The following is a 22955-nucleotide window of genomic DNA, read 5'->3' as shown; positions in this document are numbered from 1 at the left end:
AAAAAAAAAAAAAAAAAAAAAAAAAAAAAAAAAAAAAAAAAAAAAAAAACCTAAGATGATAAAATTATATACAAATATATGAGTAATCAAAATAAATGTAACTATATAAATTTCAGTTACAAGACAGAAACATCAGACTGTGTCTTTTTAAAACAAGCCTAACAATTTTTTACTTTACAAAAAGATACAACAAAAGCTTAAGGACACAGAGACAGTTAAAACCTAAGGATAGAAAAAATGTACATTAGACAAATACTAACCAGAAGAAAGCTAATGCGGTTATTTGAATATCAGACACATTAGTCTTTGACAAAAGGTTCAATTTAGCAGTAAGATATAACATCTCTAAGCTTGTAAGTGTCTGATAAAATAGTCTCGAATTGTACATAGCAAAAACTATCGGGAAACTAAGAACATTTGACAAGTGCACTATCAAAATGGAGGATTTAAACCACTTTTTTCATTAATAGGTAGATCAAGCAGGCCAAAAACTCAGCAGAAATGTAGATCTGAACAACAAAGTTAACAATCTGGATCTAATAAACATTTATAGAACATTGCACTTAGCAATTATGCAGTACGCATTCTTGTTAAGCACTTGCAAACTTCAGTAAATTTCAAATGGTAAACCCCATTCTCTGACCACAATTCAATTAAGTTAGAAATCAATAGCAAAAAGAAAATGAGAAAAACATCACACATTTGGAAATAAAACCTCATACAATATCTGAATTTATGGACAAAAAAAGAAATAATGGGAACAAGATCATATTTAAAACTGAGGGAGGATAAGAATGACATTTATCATAATTTGTGGGATGCAGTTAAAATATGACTGACATGGAAATTTATAACTTCTGTGCTGACTTAATAAAGTTGAAAGTGCACATATCCCAAAACAAGGTACTTCTCATCCTAGCTCTAGACCGCAGACGCAGAAGCTCTTGTCCACGCGCTGCACAGGAAATTATCTTTAAGAAGGTTGTAGAGGCCAGGTCTCTCCTAGAAAATTGTGATAAGTAAACGTGGTTGTGGTATTTACAGTGATGAGAGACAATATTTAACAACTTGCATGGTATTAGTTATTAATACATAAATATAAGTAAAAATTCCCTTTTTTAGATAGAACAATATTATATTACGTAGTGCTTACCAAGCAATGTAAATTAGACTGTAAACTTTTTATCAACTCTAATAATTTCTAATTTAAAAAGAAATGTTAATTGTGGCAAAATGCAGATAGCAAAAGTCACCGTCTTAACCCTTCTCAAGGGCACAGTTCAATGGCATTAAATATATTCATATTATTGTGCAACCATCACCACCATCCATTTCCAGAATTATTTACATCTTGCAAAACTGAAGCTGTGCCCGTTAAACATTAACTCCCTATTCTCTCCTATACCCAGCCCCTGACAAACACCATTCTACCTTCTGTTTCTGTGCGTGTCACTACACTAATTACCTTACATGAGTAGAATCACACTGTATTTGTCCTTTCACGTTTGGCTTCTTTCACTTAGCACAATTTCCTTGAGATTCTTCCATGTGCTTTCAGTTCTTCTGGGCATATGCCCAGTAGTGGAATTACTGGATCTTGTGGTAATTTTATTTTCAATTTTTTAAGGAATTGCCATATTGGTTTCCATAGCAACTGCACCATTTTACCTTCCCACTAATAGTGCACAAGAGTTCCCAATTCTCCACAGCCTCACCAACACTTGTTATTTTCCTCCTGTGGTTTGTTTTTTTGTTTTTACATAGTAGCCATCCTGATGGGTGTGAGGTAATATCTCACTGTGGTTTCTAATTTTTTAAAGAAAGTATTTGTTCAATATTTTGTCTGCTGAAGCTGTTACAAGCAAAATGGTGCCATGATTTAACATGGAAGTTTTTCCAGCTCTTTCACTAATTTCCCCATTAAGTTGGTAGCCATTGGGTGACTTGTAGTTATAAATAGTAGAAATTTTCCCGTACTATCAGTGAAATTACTTATGGTTCTGAATAATTTCTCTGTTTCTGTGGCATACTAATGGTAAAAATGACATTATACTTAGTAAGATAAGCCTGGCATAGGAAGATAAATAGTGCATAATCTCACTTTTATGTGAAATCTTAAAAAAAAAAAAAAAAAGACGAAGAAGAAGAACTCATAGAAACAGAGAGTGAAATGGTGGTTGCCAGAGGCTGGGGCAGTGGGGAGCCAGCTGGGGAGATGTTAGTTCAAGGGTGCAAAGTTTCAGTTCAACAGGAGGAATAAACTCAGAAATCTATTGCACAGCATGGTGACTACAGAAATAGTAAAGTACTGTCTATCTGAAAATCACTAAGAGAGTAGAAAATATTCTCATCATGAAAATAATAAATATGTGAGGTGATGGATATATTAACTAGCTTGATTTAATCATTCCACAATGTATACATATATAAAAACATCACATTTTGCATCATAAATATATACAATTCTGTCATTCATCAATTTAAAACAATTAAACATAATTTTTTTATTCCAGTCCTTACATAACTGCCTGTAATTTTTGTATATCTATTTGTCTTTTATCAGCTGAGTCTTCAATATCATTATTGAAATATTATATCTAATTAGCTGATTTTTGTTAGTTTTTGTTAACTTTCAAACCCAAGCTTGACAAGTCTTAGAATTCATTAAATTAAATATTTTAAATGTGTATTGTATTTTTTTTCCTTTTCTCATCAAACAAAAACTGTATTTTCCTATAATTTATTAGGTATTTGAAAATGTTCTTTTAGATTTAATTTTTTTGGTGTCAACTGGTATTCTGTGTGTATGTAGTCAGTTTAAGCTAGTTATGATATGCATAACTAGTGGCTGGGGCCCAGCTGGCTCCAAGTTGGCCTCATTCTGGGACGAATAGCCCCGTCTTCACACATGAGTGACTGACCTGCAGCAAGACCAAATGCACAGTTGCTACAGGCACAGGTGTGGAGGGCTGGAAGAGACACAACGTCCCTAGAAGAAGCAAGTCACACAATTATCAATACAGTATGAGTCCATCCAGGGAAGGTCAAAAGCAGGCAAAACTATACAACATGCTGCTCAGGGACTCAAATACAGGGATTCAAAAACTATAAAGCAAAGAAAGGAAAAAGATTAAGACAAAATTCAGGAAGCTAGTTAGCTCCATGTGGAGAGACAGTGATGTGACTGGGGAGACCTAGAGGGGGTATAAGGGCATATCTCACATTATAGAATCTTTTGTAAAATAAGGGAATCTTTGCAGATCACCATGCAGCGTGCCATGTCCATGCTCGAATGTTCACTGCCCCCCCTATTTTATAGCAGGGCCCCGACACTGACTCATATATTATCTAGATAGGACATTTTCAGTACTCCTGACTACATCCTACAAAAGGATGGATTAACTAAGTTACTTGGAATTATCATGATTGGCTTAGCTGGCATTACCAATGTAGGGTAATTAAAGGCCAACAGAATAATAATGAATGAGAAATGTTAAAATTTTCTGAAGCCATAGGATTGCTTCACCAATTACATTGGATTATTATTTTTAATTTTTTGGAGCTGTTTCTGTTGCTATAGAAATAAACAATAAGGCACATGACTGTGCCCTTTGGAAGAAGTCTTGCCCGCAGCCTCATTCTGAAGACAGCATCTCTGGAAGATAGCATTTCTGTGGGCATCAAGGGCCTGGAGGAGGCATTTTTCTCTTTCCAGGGGCCCAGGAGGATGTCTCCATTCTCTTGGACAGCACCAGTCACCTCACTATGGTTTCCAGAGCCGGTAGCTGGTGCCCATTTTATGAATGCAATCTGGACCCTAGTCCCACCTCCTTCTTGTCCTATGCAACCTTGGGCAGCATGCTCACCCTCCCGGAACCTCAGGTCCTGTCTGCAGTGCCGGTCACTGTGTCAGTGTGGCCTGAAGGAGGGAGGGCAGCCACATAGTCTAGGGTCTGATGGGCTTTCCCCAGCCCCTGGTGAGTCCCACAGCCTCTCCCCTCTACCACTCGCTGAGTCTACAGCCCAGTCATGTGGGCCATGCCCTGTCCAGGGACACACACCCATGTGACCTCACACCCATGTGACCTGTCTGGCTCCCGGTCACCCTGACCCCACATCTGTTCCAAAAACCAGTGCAAGTACCTGCCCACTTCCACATCAAACAAACTAACCGCCACTACCTGTGCTGAATTTTGCACATATTCCCTTGTTCTGTCAGGAGGTAGAAAGGAGGAGTACCTAGATTCGGGGGCCTATACTCACCCCCAGTGGCCAGGACTCTGGATTCCCCTTCACCAGATGTCCCAGGACAGCTCACAAACTGCTACCATCCCAGCCATAATCAGCCTTCCCTCTGGTAATTCTGGGACCACAGCAATGGATGGTGAGTTTAGGGGCTCCAATTTTCTCTGTGAAATCTGAAAGGACACAAGTGAGATCGTGATCTAAAGCTGTGGGAACACTTAGAACCTTCTCGGTCCCAATGGGAGGCAGCCAATTGTCCAACGACACAGAGATCTCACAAGAAGAAGGAATCAGGGCAAAGCCCCTAAGGGCAATGCCAGGGAATTGGGAGGAGAAGGTCTCTGCTCCACCCTCCTCCACACAGTCCCTGGCCACCTCTCTCAGGCTGGGCTGTTATGGGCATGAAAGGAAGGCTTTGAAGAGAGTGGGCCACCCAGTGTTACTGAGTGCCTTCACGGGGCTGGGGGATCCTCCCCCTTCTGATGCAGCATCCTCCTAGCACAGACCCTCTACAGTGGATAACAGGCACAGGCCCCTGGGACTGCCCACTGGGAGAAGCAGGTATATGGTATCCATTAGGGCAAGGGTAGCAGCTGCCATGCCTGGCCCATAGGACACTAGTGGCAAAAGTCCTGAGACAGCATGCTGAACCTGACCCCGGCAGTGCCTGCTGCAGGGTCCTAGCATGGTGCCAGCTCTGGGGCAGCTCAGCACTGGGAAGGGGCAGCGGTCCTGGCCCCACAGGCTCTAAGCCTCTTGCCAGCCACCCCCAGCTCAACTTGAAATGGCTGTTACCATCCAGGATTAAATAACTTTTCTGATTAAATGGGTAGAATTGATTTCTCAAGTCCCCAGCATAGACCACGTCCAACTGTATTTGCTTGTTAATCATGATGCTGGTGTCCATCAAGAGATCAATAGCTTCTTTGGTATTTCACAAGCCAGAGTTGTCCAGCTTTCCAGGGGACCCCAGGAAGATAATGACCTCACAGTTGCACATGATACCTGTGAAGTGCCTGTTTCATGTGGACACCAGCCTGATCTGGGATAAGGCAATGCCATGCACAGGGTCTGCGGGGCAGCAGGGGCTGCAAGCACAAGGGCGCACAGCTGGCCCTTGAGTGGCATCTGATCTTCTGTTTGCACTTTGTATATGTCACCCAGGACTTCAGGATCCATAGTGTTTGCGGGGAACCTTCTAGATGCCAGGGAGGTGATTGTTGCTAGAAATGGAAAAGCCAATAAACATCTCAGGAGGAAGTGAACAGTGAACCTGGGCCTGTCTTAGTGTCTTCTCAGCTCCCAGGAACACTTTGGAGAGCCCTGCATCAGTAGCCAGTGTTTCATGTTAGTTCTGAGTCCAAATTCCTCATAACCATCTTCCTAGCTGATGGTGCGATGTCAGCATTTGTCTCTGAGCCCAACCCCACGGTGGGGCTGTGAGTTACAGGCACAGAGCTGAGCAAGGCACAGGCTGTGTGTTAGGCTATTCTTGTGTTGCTATAAAGAAGTGCCTGAGGATGGGTAATTTAGAAAGACAAGAGGTTTAATTGGCTCACGGTTCTGCAGGCTGCACAGGAAGCATGATGCCAGCATCTGCTCAGTTTCTGAGAGCCCTCAGGGAGCTTCCAAGCATGGCCAGTAGAGTCAGGAAGGCTCCCTGGAGGTAGTGATGTTTGATCCAAGTGTTGTCAGATCCACATCTAATCAGATGAGCAAACAGGGCATATGGGGTTTCAGGCAGAGTCAACTGCATGAACAAAATCAAGGATATGTGGAAAAAACACACAGTGAATTTCACAATCTTCCATTTTTATGTGGTTGGAACCAAGGCACCAGAGGTGCTTGGGTGGATCTTTTTGGGCCCCATATGTGACAACGTTCATGAGGACATATTTGAAGAGCCCACTGGAACATAAAAGACAACAGTTTTGGCTACAGAACAGCTGGATTTGTGTCCTGGTTTTGTCACTCACTAGCTTAATAATCTCAAGCACCCATTGGTTTTCTAAGTCTCATTTTCCTCCTTTGGATGGAGATGTAATCACCCCTCCCTTCCCAACTCCCAGGGCAGTTGTGAAGATGAAATGAGATCATGCATATTTTGGTGCTGGGGAAACATCCCACTACAGAAAGACACAAATGGCACATTTAACTGGATCTTGCTGCACGTGAAGACATCTACACTCACATATACATACACTCACTCACCTAGGCACATGTACATGCTAAGCCACATGTTCCACACATGTGCACAGGTGACCAGGCAGACATACACCACAAGCACACACGTGCACTGCAGAGTATGATTGAGCATTAAAAATCGTTATTTGCAATGAGAACTAATAAAGAAATGTATTAAAATGTTAGGTAGAATGTGTAGGCTTCAAATCGTATCAAAAGTGTGATAAAAATTATGTAAAAATGTATGTTGTGGAATGAATTGTGTCCCCTCAAAAAATACATCAAGTCTTAACTCCTGTACCTGTGAGTGTGACATTGTTTGGAAACAGGATCTTTGTAGATGCAGTCAAATTAAGATGAGGTCGTGATGGATTAGGGTAGGCCCTAGTCTAATGACTAATGAGGAGAGAGAGATTTGGAGACACGCAGAGGTGTGGACACACATAGGGAGAAGGCCCTGTGGTGAAAGAGCCAAGGATTGGAGAGACACACCTACAAACCAAGGAACACCAAAGAGAGCTGGCAACTGCCAGACCCTAGAAGAGGTGAGGAAGGAACTGCCCTTGGAGCCTCCAGAGAGAGCATGGCCCTGCTAACTCCATGATTTTGGACTTCCCAGCCCCTACAACAGGAAATAAGAATCTGTTACTTTAAGCCACCCAGTTTGTGGTCAATTGTTAGGGCAGCCCCAGGAAATTCATACAATATCGAAACAAAAAGCAGTCTGCCACCTGTGGTCCCAGCTGCTGGGGAGGCTGAGGTGGAAGGATCGCCTGAGCCCAGGAGCTCAAGGCTGCAGGGAGCTAGGATGGTGCTAAATAAGGAATTAGACAAAGGAATTAACCAAGTAATAGCTCTTGTTCTTTCATCTCTGAACCTCTATAATCATAATTATCTGAAATATCAATATTCAGCTTCTTCTACTACTTACATTTTTCAAACCCAAGCCAGATGGCACTGATCATGCTCTGAGTGCTTCTATCTGCCCAGAAAGGTCCTGTGAGGCCTGTCCAGATGTGATAGTCTTGAGTTGGAAGGAATTTTGTTGTGTTCGGAGCTCTCAGGTAGTCCTAGCTAGCCGGCTTCCCAGGTGCGATATTTCCCCTTTGGTCCAATGCGTGTCAAAGATGAGGCTTAGACACTGTCTGATGCTCAGTTTATTCTGGCATCGCTCTTACAAGATGGATATTGGGAGCAGGCTAGTGCCTGGGCTAGATTCAGTCAGGGGTCAGATGATCAACTGACTGAGAGGGTCTCTGTCTGAAGACCGTTCTCCGAGTTTGGGGGATTCTCCCCCTCACACCTTTTTTCTAAGAGGTGGGGTCATGCTATGTTTCCCAGGCTGGAGTGCAATAGCACAACCATAGGTCACTACAGCCAAGTTCCTGGGCTCAAGAGATCCTCCTGCCTCAGCCTCCCAAGTAGCTGGCACTACAGGCATGTGCCATTGTGCCTGACTTCTTCCATCCTTTTTTTTTTTCTTTTTTGAGATGGAATCTTGCTCTGTCACCCAGGCTGGAGTGCAGTGTCATGATCTCAGCTCACTGCAACCTCTGCCTCCTGAATTCAAGCGATTCTCCTGCCTCAGCCTCCCAAATAGCTGGGACTACAGGTGTGTGCCACCACATCTGGTTAATTTTTTATAGTTTTAGTAGGGACGAGGTTTCACCATGTTAGCCAGGATGGTCTCAATCTCCTGACCTCATGATCCACCAACCTTGGCCTCCCAAAGTGCTGGGATTACAGGCGTGAGCCACCATGCCCGACCTCTTCCCCCTTTCTTAATCCTGTATTCAGTCTGGGTCCATTACCAGGTGTTTCTTTCATAAAGGCAGCTTAAGCTATTTCTGTAAGGGTAAGCTTACAGAAATAGTTTCAAGGTTTATGAAAGCTGTATCTGTGCTGAGGTGGCCTTATCTCCTAGAAATCCTGGGGCCAGGGTTGGAAATCCCCAAGCCAAGTTGCCTCATACTGCTAAGAGACACATAGTGCCAGCCCTGCAAGATGTTTGAGTGGGCCTTATGGCTATTGTTAGTCTTACAGCCACAATATCTCCTACAGATCTATGAAAGATCTTTACAAATCAAAACATAGACCTTCCTGTAGCATAGAAGGTCTAGGAAGGTCTAGGAAGCATAGACCTTCCTAGTCTAGTTAGGGAAAGTATAGGAGGTAGCTGAGTGTGGTGGAAGAAGACACTGTCTGAGAGTCCCAACTGAATGCTCCCAGCCCAGCCTGTACTGCTGGCAGGTGACTCAGGCCATCACCCAGCTCCTACCTGGTGCTGCTGGAGTGCCCCTGTGCCTTGCCCACATGCCCCCAAGTCCCTCCAGGACCAGTGCTGTTCTACGGAGAGGTCTGTCCGCATTCACAAGAACCTTACTAGTCCTCTTCCCATTGTCTGACCCTCTTGGCAATTTCACCTAATGAGAATTATACCAAAGGAGATGAGAATAAATAAAGCAGAGTAGTCAATTACAAACTCAAGCCATGGATACTAAATCAAAGGCAAACTGAGAAATTTCTTTACATTTTAGTGAGACTTAAAATTTTTGTGATGGTTAATGGAATTCTGCTGAGTTGAAGGCACTGTCTTTGATGCTTAGACCTCATGAAAATTCATTTGTGGACTCAATGACATTAGAAAAATACACTGATCTTTTTATGGGGTGTGCTTTATACAGATCCATAGTTGGTCAGACACCCTGTTCCTGCAGACTTGTACCAAACCATGCATGGTGATGATTCTTTTAAAACGTCTTACCTAAGAGTGAAATGACTTTGCCTTTTCGTTGTATTTTCAATTTATTTCTGCCTCTTCCTTTTATGGTTTCTTTTGTTCAAAACTCAGCATTGCATGCAGAATAGAAAGATGCAAACACTGGCATTGTGAAGCACTGGGTTCTAGTACCAGGGCAAGTCTGGGCTCCCATTATATCACCTATGAAAAGTGGCAAGAAATAACTGTGTATTTGAAGGAGTTCTACAAGCCTCGAGGGAGGAAATGCCTGTACAGTGCCATGTCCATGCATCTGCCTGAGGTTCTCCTGCCCTTTTTTCCTTGTCATTTTTGTCATTTTTAAACAGGAGATGGTCACCCTCATCTCCTTTCACTCCACCCCAAACAAAAGAGACGATGCAGGAAGGGGAGGACCAGAGAGGAGCAAACTGGAAAACAGTAAAGGCTGAAAGAGGAGCGCACCGGGCACAGTGGCGCGGTCGGTGCGCAGCTCTGGGGACTTCCTCAGGTTGCAGGGAGCATGGCTGGGCCTGGTGCAGAGGAGGCTCCCAGGAGAGGCAAAGGGATGTTGTTGTTTTGATAAGGGCAGGGGTTTAGGGGCAGTTGCCAGGCGAGAACTGGAGGGGGAAGGGGGATTCAGCAGAGGCTGGACCAGCTCCCGCTTGCTAGCTTCGTGCAGGAGGCTGTATCTCAGTTGCTTGGAAGATGGAAGGATTGGCGAAGAGGCTGGAGGAACACTGGGCTGCGTGCACCAGCCATCTGGAGCAGTAGCTATTCTGGGCCCGAAACTGAAGAGATGGGGAGCAGGGTGTCCCCAGAGCCATGGAAGAGAGGGTGCTAGCAAGTGGAGGAGGTTGGAGGGAAGGAGCAGAGGGGCGGAAGGCGGAGGCTCCAGGGGCTTGGAAGCAGATGGGCGTTCCGGGAAGGTAACCAGTGCTTGTTAGTTTCTGCGGAGGTAGCCTGATGCAGCCAAGTCCTACCGAGGCCCCGCATGGTCACAGCATCCCCATCAGGCAAGAGCAGGGCCTGTGGGGCCTCTCCTGCAAGTCCACGGCGACGAGAACGCTCCCTCCACCTTTGGGACGCGGAAGGGCTTGGGGGGAGAGGGTTCTGCCTTTTCAGTTTATAGGAAGTACATTAAATGCCCCTGCCCATGGCAGCCGTTTGAGGAGAGGGTCGGCCATGTGCCGTCCGCGTGCGCAGCGCTGACTCTGACCCAGGAGAAAACAAAACCAGGGAGTGGCAGAGGCAGCGCCCCTGCTGAAGAGGTCCCTGGGGGTGCCGCAGCTCTGGCCCATCTCAAACTCCACCCTTGTGCGATCCGAGAGCAGAGCCTGCAACTCGCCCTTCCTATCCCATCACATTGCCTTCTAATCACCACAAACAAAAAAGCAAATAAAATGAAGTTGAGCCTTCTTCTCAGAAATAGCAGATTAGAAGATGCTATTAAAATAAAAGCTTTAAATACATGAAGAAAACAAGCTTAAAGCTTCATAGTGAGTGATGTAAGTGCTTTAAATTCCATTTTTATTAAAAGCAAAATACAAAGAAATGCAGCTTTCTACATGAAATGTCACAGATACTGACTTTCAAATCTTCATTTAAGTCGTCTCTTCCCGAAATACCCTGTTCATACTGCTACCTGCATTGCAGTATAATGTTTCTGGATGAGCAACTTCCATAAAGATATGCATTCTTTCTGAATTAGCATAGAGATTTAATGCAATTGCACTCCAGTGGAATTCATTTGAACTAAAAAATGTGTTCCTAAAATTCATCTGAAAGACTAAATAATGAGATTGCTGAGAAACTTTTAAAAATGAAAAGTAATAAGAGAGCTTGTCCTTTAGGATAACTTTAAATGATTAGTTAAAAAAGAGAAAAGACTTTTTAAAAATATATATGTATAGCATTTAAAGACTCTTAGTTATGTTCACAAGGGCGCTGCAAACCTCTGCCTCAGGATGCAGGTGTGCAGCTGGACTCCCTCCTCTGCGTCTATCCGGTTCTAAGTCCTGCCTCTTTGGTCCCCAATGGTGGATGTCCTCTGAGTGGTCATGGATGCTGAAGTGTCCAGATGTGCCCCATAGACAAGATACAGCTGCTGTTTCCCCTGATTTCAATGCAAATGCACCCTTGTATTCACACTGCTCCCTACTGTGCCTATTTTAAGGTGGGAGGTTCTATCTTTATGGACAGAATGGAGGGGCTTCAGCCTAACTCTTGAGTTCCAGAAAATTCCTTTGAGTTTAGATATTCTGAAAACAGGTGATTTGGAAACAAAGCCCTATCCTCACTTGCCCTGTCAAGTAGGATAGTCTTTCCATGGCTGGACAGAGCTTTAGAGAACAGCTATTGAGCTGTAATTCTGATTTGCATTCTAAGAGAGGGGTAGTGTTAACTTTAATTGTGTCCAGACAGTGCCCTGCTCATTTTGTCACTGTTACAGTGACTGTGTGAAACATACATACATGTTGAGTGGTGTTGGATGTTTGGGCTCTGGGCGTTGCAGGATTTGCCACTGGACATCAGGGGGTAAGGGTTGTGTTTGGGGTCCAGAATGTGCCATTGCCCTGAGGAAGGAATATTTACCTCAACACTTGGGAACCCTGCTTTACAAAAGACCTGCCCTTTCTCACCCATCTATTCATTTATCCAATCATTCACATCAGTGTGGACTCAAGGTTATAAATATTATACTTTGGGTTAGATATAGCACATTGTTTATTTTGTTGTACAAGTTGTTGCAGCATTGGCCATTGGGAGCTGTTTTGGAGTCTAAAGTACTAGCCTCTACACCATGGAACCTCACCATTGGGAGTTATTTTATTTGGCCCCTGTGTCCCTTTGACATGCCTCCATTGTTTTGCTATGTTTCATTTTGCTTTTTGAAACACTTACTTGCTTTTTCAATGCAAGACACCTGTTCCCTGCCCCAGCCCTGGTGTCATCCATTCCTTTAAGGATCCCTGGTTCCTTTTCCTGAAGAATGATATCAAAAACCAAGAAGTGGGCACTGGGTGTGCTTGTTGATAAAAAGGTGTCATTGCTTCTAGACCTTCTTAATAGACATAGCTAGGAATCCTGTGTGTGTAATCCATGCACACACATGTACACACGCATCCATCCATATCTTTCTTAGGCTAAATAAGAGTTCATAATTATGTCTTCAATTTTTGTGCAGTATCACATGGCTTGTTCTAACCATCTCCCCCGGCTTTTCAGGGACATCTAACTCTGTAAGAAATCTGCTCCCACTAGCTACCATCCATTGACTTAATTCTTCAGGTCTGGTGTCCATGCATAGTGACTTTAGAACTGTTAACCCATGTCGCCTTGTGAGAAACAACTGCACCAATTAAAATGCCATCCTTATATACGGTTCCTTTTGTCTTACAAATGAGAGAAGTCTTACAAACTTTTTTCGTTTCCAAAGTTTCTTAGATCAACACCTTTGCCCCACTCACTTCAGTGAAGTTGTTTCAAACATTTGTAATCTAGTCAAATATTATGTCATATTCTGCACTTCCTCCTGGGGAAAATACACCTGAGCTGTGATCCAATATTAGAAGCCCACTGCTGTCACTAAAGTCCTGCCTCCAAATATTCATAAAGCTGGTAAAAGGACCCTGGACTACTACCGTTGAAAATCTCCCATTTTGCCAACAGAAACAGCTGAAACAAAAGAAGGAGGACCCCTGAATTTCTTTTTTACCCTGCATGAATGCACTTAATAGGTGGAAACTAATTTGCACTGGAACAGGTGCAAAGCAATTTAAAAGTTTAATTTTTGCTTCCCAGCCTCTGTAATAGAAGAAGATATACCTGGCAAGAGTTGGAATGACTGTGGGTGTCAATTCACCATTTCCACCACAGGTAACCAATGTGTAGTGGGAACTCCAAGCAGGAGGCAATTGTAACAATCCAGGTGAGAAATGATGGTAGCTTGGAATAGGATAACGACAGCAGGTGCAGAGATAGTGAAAAAATTCAAGAATTAAGTTATACGTTGTAATCCCCGCACTTTGGGAGCAGGATCACTTGAGCCCAGGAGTTCGAGGTTAGAGTGATCTATGATTGCACCACTGCACTCCAGCTTGGATGACAGAGCAAGACTCTGTCTCTAAAACATAAAATTAAAATTTAAAAAACTCCCCAGTTGGCAGGTGTTGCAACTCTTGAGTGTAAGATTTTATCACGTTAGACACTTGCTCTATTGCCCAAGTCATGACCATGTACCTGGAGCCCGCACCTCATTCCCAGCTCAATTGTGCTTTGGCTCCCACAAGACCAACAAGAAATCTCATATATATCTCAGTGATTCCTATTTCAAAGATGAAAAATGTCTTGTGTAACTGAGCAAGGACCCTTGGAGTCTGCTTCTGGAAGTTTCATACCTTCCTATGCTTGCCTTTGCTTCCTTCCTCCCACAATATCCTTTAACTTCATTTATAATACATGGAGCCTGCTAAGTCCTTTCAATGATCCAACCCCATGAAATTGCAGCACCAGCAGTTAAGTTTCAGTCAGGGCTACTGAATCTCTTATACAGGTGTTTTTTTCTTTCTTTTTTTAAACCTTCAATTCAAGGAGGGAATTGGGTAAGAGCAGAATTCAAATCCCTTTCTTCCCAGGAGGATCTCTTCCATACAAATTTGTTTATGTATTTGGGGGAAGGGGCCATCTAGTCTTATCGGTTAGTAACTAAGGTCCCAATTCCAAAGGAAATGTTGGAGGATGGGGTGATAATTCACCCCCAGCAGAGTCTGAATCTCAAGCCCTTACACAGCAGAAGGTCCTGCTTCTCCATGCGATCAGTGGGGTCTCACAGGCAATGGGGCATTTAAGCAGATTACTTGCAGGAGGAACAAGGAGAACTTAGAGCTGCTGATAAAATGATTTCTTAAGTTGGCATTTGTTGTGGCAAGTTGGCCATAAAGAGACCAGGAATCTGGTCTCTTCCATGTCCCACTGCTGATCTGGCTCAGGCTAGGTGTAAAAGATGATGCCAGATTTTAGTGTCTGCAGATGGTTGTAGAGTTCAATTTCAGGCTGCCATTTTGAGACAAGAATGACTGTGAGGGGGTAGAGGGCAGAGGAAAGAGGTGTGGAGAGAGCTAAAATTCAGAGATTAAGTGTGAACACTTACATGTGCACTGTGTCTCAGGGTTCCAAGTGGAGATGGAAGAGTGGAGTCTGAAGTTGGGAAGGAGTTCAGGTAAGTGGCATAGATGAGTGTTATCATTGCAGCTGATAGTGTTCAAAGACATTGGATGACATGAGATCACCTGCAAGGTGAATATGGAAAGAAAAGAGAAGAGGCCTGAGGACTGGGCTTTGGGGACCTCCAATTTTTAGAGGTCAGTAAGTTAAGAAGACTATAAGACACTGATAATGTTACAAGTCCACCTGCTTTGTATGCCCACTGTCCAGTAACAAATCAATACACCGAGACAGCAAGATTTGCAGCAGAGGAAGAATTTAATGGTCACAGAGCAGCCAAGCAAGGAGATGGGAGGGACTCTCAAATCCATCTCCTGGTCCAGTGACAGTGGCTCACCTCTATAATCCCAGCACTTTGGAAGGCCAAGGCAAGGGATCACCTGAGGTCAGGAGTTCAAGACCAGCCTGACCAACATGGTGAAACCCTGTCTGTACTAAAAATACAAAAATTAGCCAGGTGTGGTGGCACACATCTGTAGTCCCAGCTACTTGGGAGGCTGAAGCAGGAGAATTGCTTGAATCCAGGGGGTGGAAGTTGCAGTGAGCCAAGAAAGCACCACTGCACTCCTGCCTGGGTGACAGAGTGTGACTCCATCTCAAGAAAGAAAAAAAAGAAAGAAAGAAATCCATCTCTTGGAGGAGTTCTGGGCTGGGGGTTTTAAGAGGGCGAGGGGCTAGAAGATTGGAGTCATTGTTGGTCAGGGTGTGGGGAATAAAATCATCAGGATGTGGAAACTCCGTTGTTTGGTGAGTCAGCCCCTTGTGGGGTCCTTCAGACCACTGGTGTCAGTAGTTTCACTATTATGCAAGACCTTGAAAGAATATCTCCTTGAAAGAAAACTTCACATTTCACAGTGCTTAAGTTGTTATCTATAGGGCAGTTAAGGTGAACTCTAATCTCGTGACAGGGTCCTCATGATTCTGGGGCAATGGGCAGTGAACAATCATGAGGAAGCAGGTCAGAGAGCAGGCTGACCTAAAGATTAATGCTGAACGTGTTGCAAGCTTGGTTTATTTTTATTTCTTCCCCTCTTTCTTCCCTGACTAATTTTGTAAAGTTTATTGGGATGGTTTCACAGGGCAGTGCAGAGGGCAGTGATGGTGGTTCAGCAGGTTGTGCGCTTCTGAACTTCATGGTCCTGGGAGTGGGATTGAGACAAATTGATTCATAATCTGACAACTTTATTCCTCTCTCATTATGTCCCGCAGCATGTGAAGAACCCTCCAAACTGAGTTACATAGGAGTCTTTCTTATAGCTCTCTGATCATAATTTTTTCCACACTTGAATGAATTTTTAAATACATGCAATAAAAAACATGGCTTGCTACCAGGCACTAGGAGATCAGCAGACACTGGGAGATCAGAATTACATTTTTGAGTCTGCTAACATAGACTTATGGGGTGATACGTTAGCTTTAATTTTATCTCCAGACATCAGACACCTCTTCCTCCATCCTGCAATACACAGCTAATTCTTTAAATTACATCTGTTAATCTGAGATGATTAGTATATATCACAATTAGTTAAAATGGTAAGGAGTTATCCTAATGAAAGTAAATATCCTGCCAACAATAGTTTCCTTCTTTGAATGCAGTGCTTGGTTTTCCCCTACTTGGATTTCACAGTAAGGATTGGTCTGTTTTGAAATCCAACATGGCAGGAGAGAAAATTATTTTGGGTCAAGTGGTATCTACCCTGTGCATGGCTGTGTCCAATTGGGAACCATTTCCAGTAACACAGCCATGCTAACTTCCATAACTGGAAGAGGGGCACAGGAAAGCACAGATGTTGTGTAGATGCTGTGTAACAGAGGTCTCACAGACTTGAAAATAAGTGTCTAAAGAAACCAGCCCACAACAATGTAGCCCCTTGGAATGTGTCTCCTGAAATAAATAAGCCATTAAAAAAATAAAATTATAATTACAGAATCTGTGCTGGACAGAGAGGTATCTTGAGAAATTAAATTTTGAGTGAGTCCTGAACTACATCACGATGCTTCTGCAGACTTGGGGATGGTAAGTGTGAGAAGAAAACTCTGATTTTAGGCAGCTCTCTCTCTCACTTTCCTGCCAGCTCTTTCAGTGGGAACCCCATGTCCTCCCGGGTCTGAAATGCCAGAGGTGTGGTTGGTTCCACACTCCATTGCCACTGGCCGCAGAAGCAGCCTGGCCGTTTTCCTCCATGTGCTCTCCAACTCGTCCACACAGACCAAGCTAGAGTCTCCTACCTTGTTCAACACACTCTTCTCTATTGCTGCAACCCAGGATCTACTTGGCCTGCTCAGCAACTTCCTCTATGGGGGACCACACATAAGCCTATGGTTCATGGAATTTTCTGCTGTTAAGCCACACCTATTTTTGTCCATGACCACGTGGAGCTCAGGGCTCTGGTCCTCAGCAGTGAGATCAGGGTGTCAGGACCAGGAGTAATCTGGGCTTGCCCCAGAGTCTGGCTTCACCTCTCTACTGCCACCCCAGGTTACACAGATGGCTTATCTATAGAGTGAAGTGCTTGGGGTTGATCGTCCCTAAGTCTCCTTCCTGCCTTGATCTGCCAGGTTGGAGGCCATACTCAGGACCCAGGGTTGAATGATTTGGTGGCCCACCATCCTCCTGCACTGAGCTCCATATGATGACCACCTGGGGATCTTGCCATTTCCTGAATGTGTCTTGTTCTTAAGTCCTCCCACCTTGGCTTCTGCTGTTCTTTCTGCCAGCATTGCTATTCCACTCACCTTTCTTCTGATGAAATTTCAGTCTTCTGCAGAGCCTGGAGACCCCAGCAGAGTCATGCTTTATCCCCTCCATGGGTCCCGTTGTCATGGGATCCTTGGAGTGTTGCTTCGCCAGCCAGAAACCTCTGTGGCTGGCAGCACCTTCTGCCTGAGTACTGCTCACACCTGCTGTGTGTATTCCTCCCACTCAGCCCGGCAGGCTGCGCTCGGCTCTAGCTACTGGCCTGGATTCCACATCTGCCAAGGGCGAGCGAGGCAGAGTGGTGAGGGGTGTGTGGGCAAACAAGTGCAGGGTCAAGCCACAGGCATGCTGGCTGCTGTAGCAGGGCAAGCAGCTCTAGGAGCCAGCACAGGTACTGGCTCCACCTAAGACTGTGGCTGGACTGGATGTACTGCACACAGCTTCTGCTGCAGGCACCCGTGTCTGGATGAGGGGAACGCAGTGGCGCCCGGAAGCTTGGAGCCACCAGGAACCACAGAGCCCCAAAGAGGATGTTACAGCCCCGGTTCAGGAAGGTCCTAGGTCTAGGCTCCCTGAAGAGCCGCAGCTCTTCTCTCCTTCTTATCACCTGAATGTGCTGAGGTGGTGAGGTGAGGGGGGTGTTCAGCCCTGTTTGTGTTATTACAGCTCTTTCAGTCCTAACATTTGGTGTGTCCCAAATTCTTGGCCATCCAGGAAGAATGAGGTACACAGACAACCGGAGGGTGAGCAAGGCAGAAAGGAGCTTCATTGAGCAACATAACGGCTCTTGGGAGACCCAAAGTAGGTAACCTTTGCACAGGCAGGTCATCCTAATGCCTGTAGCCCTCAGCAAAGAGGAAAACCGGGGGTGGGTAGCTCCTATCTACAAGCAGGTCATCCCAACACCTCTGTGTGTTGGCTGGTTGGGATGGGGATGGGGGGGGAGGGGAGGGGAGGTTTATGGCCTTCAGAAGGGAGGAAGTGTGTGCTGATTGGTCTATGGGTGGCCATGGGCGGACCTGGAAAAAGCACTGTAAGTTCTCACTCGGGGCTCAGACTGAGGGAACTGATAGCCCAGCCCCCATGCTTCAGGCCATCCCTGGCCTGAAGGTGGGGCTTCACCAGAAACCCACTCTTTTCTTTTTTTTTTTTTTTTTTTTTTTTTTTGAGACGGAGTCTCGCTCTGTCGCCCAGGCTGGAGTGCAGTGGCGCGATCTCGGCTCACTGCAAGCTCCGCCTCCTGAGTTCAGGCCATTCTCCTGCCTCAGCCTCCCAAGTAGCTGGGACTACAGGCGCCCGGCACCACGCCAGGCTAATTTTTTGTATTTTTAGTACAGACGGGGCTTCACCGTGTTAACCAGGATGGTCTTGATCTCCCTATCTCGTGATCCGCACCCGCCTCGGCCTCCCAAAGTGCTGGGATTACAGGCGTGAGCCACCGCGCCCGGTCGAAACCCACTCCTTTCTACCCAGGAGCCTATCTGCCTCCTGCCACCATCAATCATGTAGTCCAATCATGTACCCAGGCTGTTCGTTCTGAGGGGTGCCTAGAGGCCGGTGAGGAGCCGCCTTCAGTTCCTCTCGGCCTTTCTCCCACGCTTGTCAGCGCCCAAAGTCTGGAGGGAGCCAAGGCAGCAGGGGGCTGGCCTCTCAACACCACCCCAAGTACGCGTACACCTGGCAGGATCACAACAGTGCCCAGGCCCGGCCTCAACTTTGCTCCAAAATCAGAGCGGGCACCGGGAGTGGGGAAAGGCCAGGCAGTGGGAGCAGCCACTTCCGAGCCTGCAGGGGGAGGGGGTGCTTCCTGGGCCCCCCGAGAGTACAGGGATAACCAGGTCCCCAGCCTGGGCTGGGTAGCTGCAGTTGTGCCCGGGAGGGCGGGGCTCCCACCCAGCCAACTTGGAAGGGGGCGGGGCTCCGACCTGTTCCTGGCTTCCCCAGCACACAGCCCTGGCCGCACCTTCCCCACTGCAGCCAGCATCTTCGCAGTGGCTGCTCCTGACCGGCCACCGCTGCAATCATCACTGTGTCCTCCATTATTCATTCACTCATTAACCCCAAAGCTTCCTCTACCTGCTGAACCACATGGGGACCAGTTTTTTGTCTTATTTTCCTCCCTGCTTCCAGCATAAGGCTTGGTGTTCATCTCATGAACTTGAGATGAGTGAATGAAGGAATGAATAAAAAATAAATACTAACAATTGACTAGTTGGCACTGTGTATCTTGTCCAGGAAAGCCCAACCACTGTGAAGGCATGAGAGGCTCAGAAGCCCTTCTTCCTGTCATGACCCCGACTTTGGCCTCCTCACCTTTAAAATAGGAATAATAATCCCTGCCTTGCTAGGTGCCTTAGGGATGAATGGTAAAGTGAACATCACCTGGTTCTTGGCAGGTTACTCCAACCTCAGAAGAAACAGTAGAGGAAAGAGAGTTCCTATCACAATCTTGAGGCGTCCGAGATTGTGAGAGCCACCCGTGGCCTCAGAGCGGCAAGGAGGCTTACCCACCCACAGAAACCCCCAGATACTGGCTTCTAAGACCAACACTGGGCTCTATTTTAGTAGCAGGAATCTGAAGGTACTGTTTAAATTGCTGGAGAGCAGAAGTAACAGATCCTCTGGAATTGTTCATCTAAAGCTATTTTTCACAGGAAGAAATGAGAGTCTTCCTCGAAGCTAGTTTTAAGCAGTGCCACAGACAGCTTTCTGGACTTTTGAATTCCTGCAAACCCATTCATCTAGATGTATCTTGACTTATCCTTTCATGAGACCTTCCCCAAGCAACCACTGTGTGAGCTCTGGGGAGCCAGAGGACTCAGCCTTGTGGGTGAGGGTAGGCTTTCCACCTGTCAGAGACCTCTGGGAGCTCTGCTGTTGCCACTGTATGTACAGAAGGTAGGGTCCCTCTTCCTTAGCACTGATTGTTACAAAGAAAGGAAAAAGCGCCTGCCTCAGAGAAAGGGTTCTCCTTGAGTTTGTGTTTGAATGATACAAAAACCATGAAGGGATGACATAAATAGGATGGGGCTCAGGGGCAATACCAAGGTATAGAAGCCAAGAGTGAGACTGGTACATGCACTAGTATGAGACGATGACAAAAGACTCTGCCCTCCTTTCTGTAAAGGTAGCTCATCTCAAAAAGAAACCTTAGCATTTCACAATGCTTAAGTTGTGATCTATAGGGTAGTTAAGGTGAACTATAATCTTGTGACAGGGTCTGTATGATTCCAGGGCAATAGGTACCGAATATCTATGAGGAAGCATGGATGTTCCCAATCCCATTGGTATGTCGACTGTTAGAAGGTTAATTTCTCTCGATCCATTTCAATAACTGTAGACTGAGCACATGCTGTGGGGCAGCCACTGTGTTGAGCACTCAGGGATGCAAGATGCATAAGACAAACACTCTTTTAATGAAAAACTCTGGATTCCAGGCTTGGCCTGAGGGCTACAACTCTGCCCACTAAAGTAACCCCAAAGCCAAGCCTCTGACAGCTGTTGACCAGGTACATGACCTAACCCTGGCCAATCAGATAACTTGAAAACGGAGGCCAGGCACAGTGGCTCATGCCTGTAATCCCAGCACTTTGGGAGGCTAAGGCAGGCAGATCACTTGAGGTCAGTTTAGACCAGCCTGGCCAACATGGTGAAACCCTGTCTCTACTAAAAATCCAAAAAAATTAGCTGGGCATGGTGTCAGGTGCCTGTAGTCCCAGCTACTCGGGAGGCCTAGGCAGGACCCGGGAGGTAGAGGTTGCACTGAGGGCAAGATGTCAAGATCACACCACTGCACTCCAGCCTGAGTGACAAAGTGAGACTCTGTCTCAAGAAAGAAAGAAAAAAAAGAAAGAGAGAAGAAAAAGAAAGAAAGAAAGAAAGAAAGAAAGAAAGAAAGAAAGAAAGAAAGAAAGAAAGAAAGAAAGGAAGGAAGGAAGGAAGGAAGGAAGGAAGGAAAGAAAGAAAGAAAGAAAGAAAGAAAGAAAGAAAGAAAGAAAGAAAGAAAGGAAGGAAGGAAGGAAGGAAGGAAGGAAGGAAAGAAAGAAAGAAAGAAAGAAAGAAAGAAAGAAAGAAAGAAAGAGGAAGGAAGGAAGGAAGGAAGGAAGGAAGGAAGGAAGGAAGGAAGGAAGGAAGGAAAGAAAGAAAGAAAGAAAGAAAGAAAGAGGAAGGAAGGAAGGAAAGAAGGAAGGAAGGAAGGAAGGAAAGAAAGAAAGAAGGAAAGAAAGGAAGGAAGGAAGGAAGGAAGGAAGGAAGGAAGGAAGGAAGGAAAGAAAGAAAGAAAGAAAGAAAGAAAGAAAGAAAGGAAGGAAGGAAGGAAGGAAGGAAGGAAGGAAGGAAGGAAGGAAGGAAGGAAGAAAAGGAGAAGAAAGGGAGCAAAGGGAGGAGAGGGAGGAAAGGAGGAAAGGAAGTAAGAGAGAAAGAGGAGCCAAGAGCTGGAAAAAAGGAGATTTTGATGTGTTGATGGCAGTGTTGTTTTGCCTGTGGTTCAGGTTCCTGCCCTCCCTTTGCTTCTGTTTATTTCCCAATCTGCCAAATATCCTTTCAATGAATCCTGGTCTGACTGAATCGGAGTCAGTTTCTGTTCCTTGACACTAGGGCTTCATCTCACTTAGGACCCTAACTCATCCAACGTATTCTCAATTAACCCCAGTTTTCCTTAAAGCTTTGGTAAGAGCCACGGTTGTTCTGGGGAAAACTGGGAAAATACACACGCATTTCAATTGAAGTGGCAGAGGAGAGGACTGTGTCCCCTTGTCAAGGGAGCATTGATCTACAGTCTCCAGAGATGGCAGATAGACCCTAAAGAGTGGTCATATCATAGGATCATTAGAGTTGGAGCAAGAAGAGGAAGCCATGGTGGACCATGACTCCCGCAGGATACTTCTTTATCCTGGTGGATGGTCTAATGCCTAAGTATTGGATCCAAGACCAGGTGTCTCTCTCACAGGAAACTTGTTTATGCTAGCAAGCTTGTGGCTCTTGTCTTACCTGTGTGCAGTTAATTCCTACCAAGATAGCCACTCTCCAGGAGAGCCTTGTCCAGAGAAGAAGTTAGGTTTGGGCAATTCACCAAAACACACAAAGTAACAGAAGCAGTTTATTACTTACAAATCCAGAGAGAAGAGGGCAGGACACCTCACCAGGGCTGATGGGAAGAAGAGAGTCATCCAGGAAACACACATTCAACCTCTGGGTGGGGAGCAAGAGAGAGGGACTTGTGGGCAGAGGCTTTTATTGGGGTCCAGGACATTACCAAGGCAGGTTTCCCAAGGGGAGTCCTAATTGAGTTTAGAGCAAGCAAGCACCAGCTCCACGGAGTCATACAGCGACTGAGAGGTGGTCACTGTGACATATCTGCATAGTCCGTACAGGGTGTGGGAGTCATCGGGGTGAGTCAAGTAGGTTGCATCCAGCTGTCCCACAGGGAGGTGGTCACCAGGAGGTGGTTGCATAAGGCAGAGGTCTGGATTGATCACCTTGAGAAACTGGGAGGAGGTAGAGAAATGGAAACTATGTCAAGAGTGACTTTTTGCCAAAAAGAAGTCCAACTTATATTCAAAATGAATGCCAGGGCAACATATAATTATAGGAATTCACTACAATAAGATGGCTGACATGACTATAGTAATATCAGGCAAAAAAGGCCTTAAGGTGAAAAACTTGACCAGGCACCGTGGCTCATGCCTGTAATTCCAGCACTTTGGGAGGCTGAGATAGGCAGATTACTTAAGCCCAGGAGTTTAAGACCAGCCTGAGCAACATGGTGAGATCCCACTCTACAAAAAATACAAAAATTAGCCAGGCATGGTAGCCTGCACCTGTAGACCTAGCTACTTGGAATGCTGTATGGGAGAATCACTTGAG

Source organism: Rhinopithecus bieti, unplaced genomic scaffold, assembly GCF_001698545.2.
Source record: "Rhinopithecus bieti isolate Rb0 unplaced genomic scaffold, ASM169854v2 scaffold_12484, whole genome shotgun sequence".
NCBI classification, from domain to species: Eukaryota; Metazoa; Chordata; class Mammalia; order Primates; family Cercopithecidae; genus Rhinopithecus; species Rhinopithecus bieti.
Note: the sequence above shows the minus strand (reverse complement) of the source record.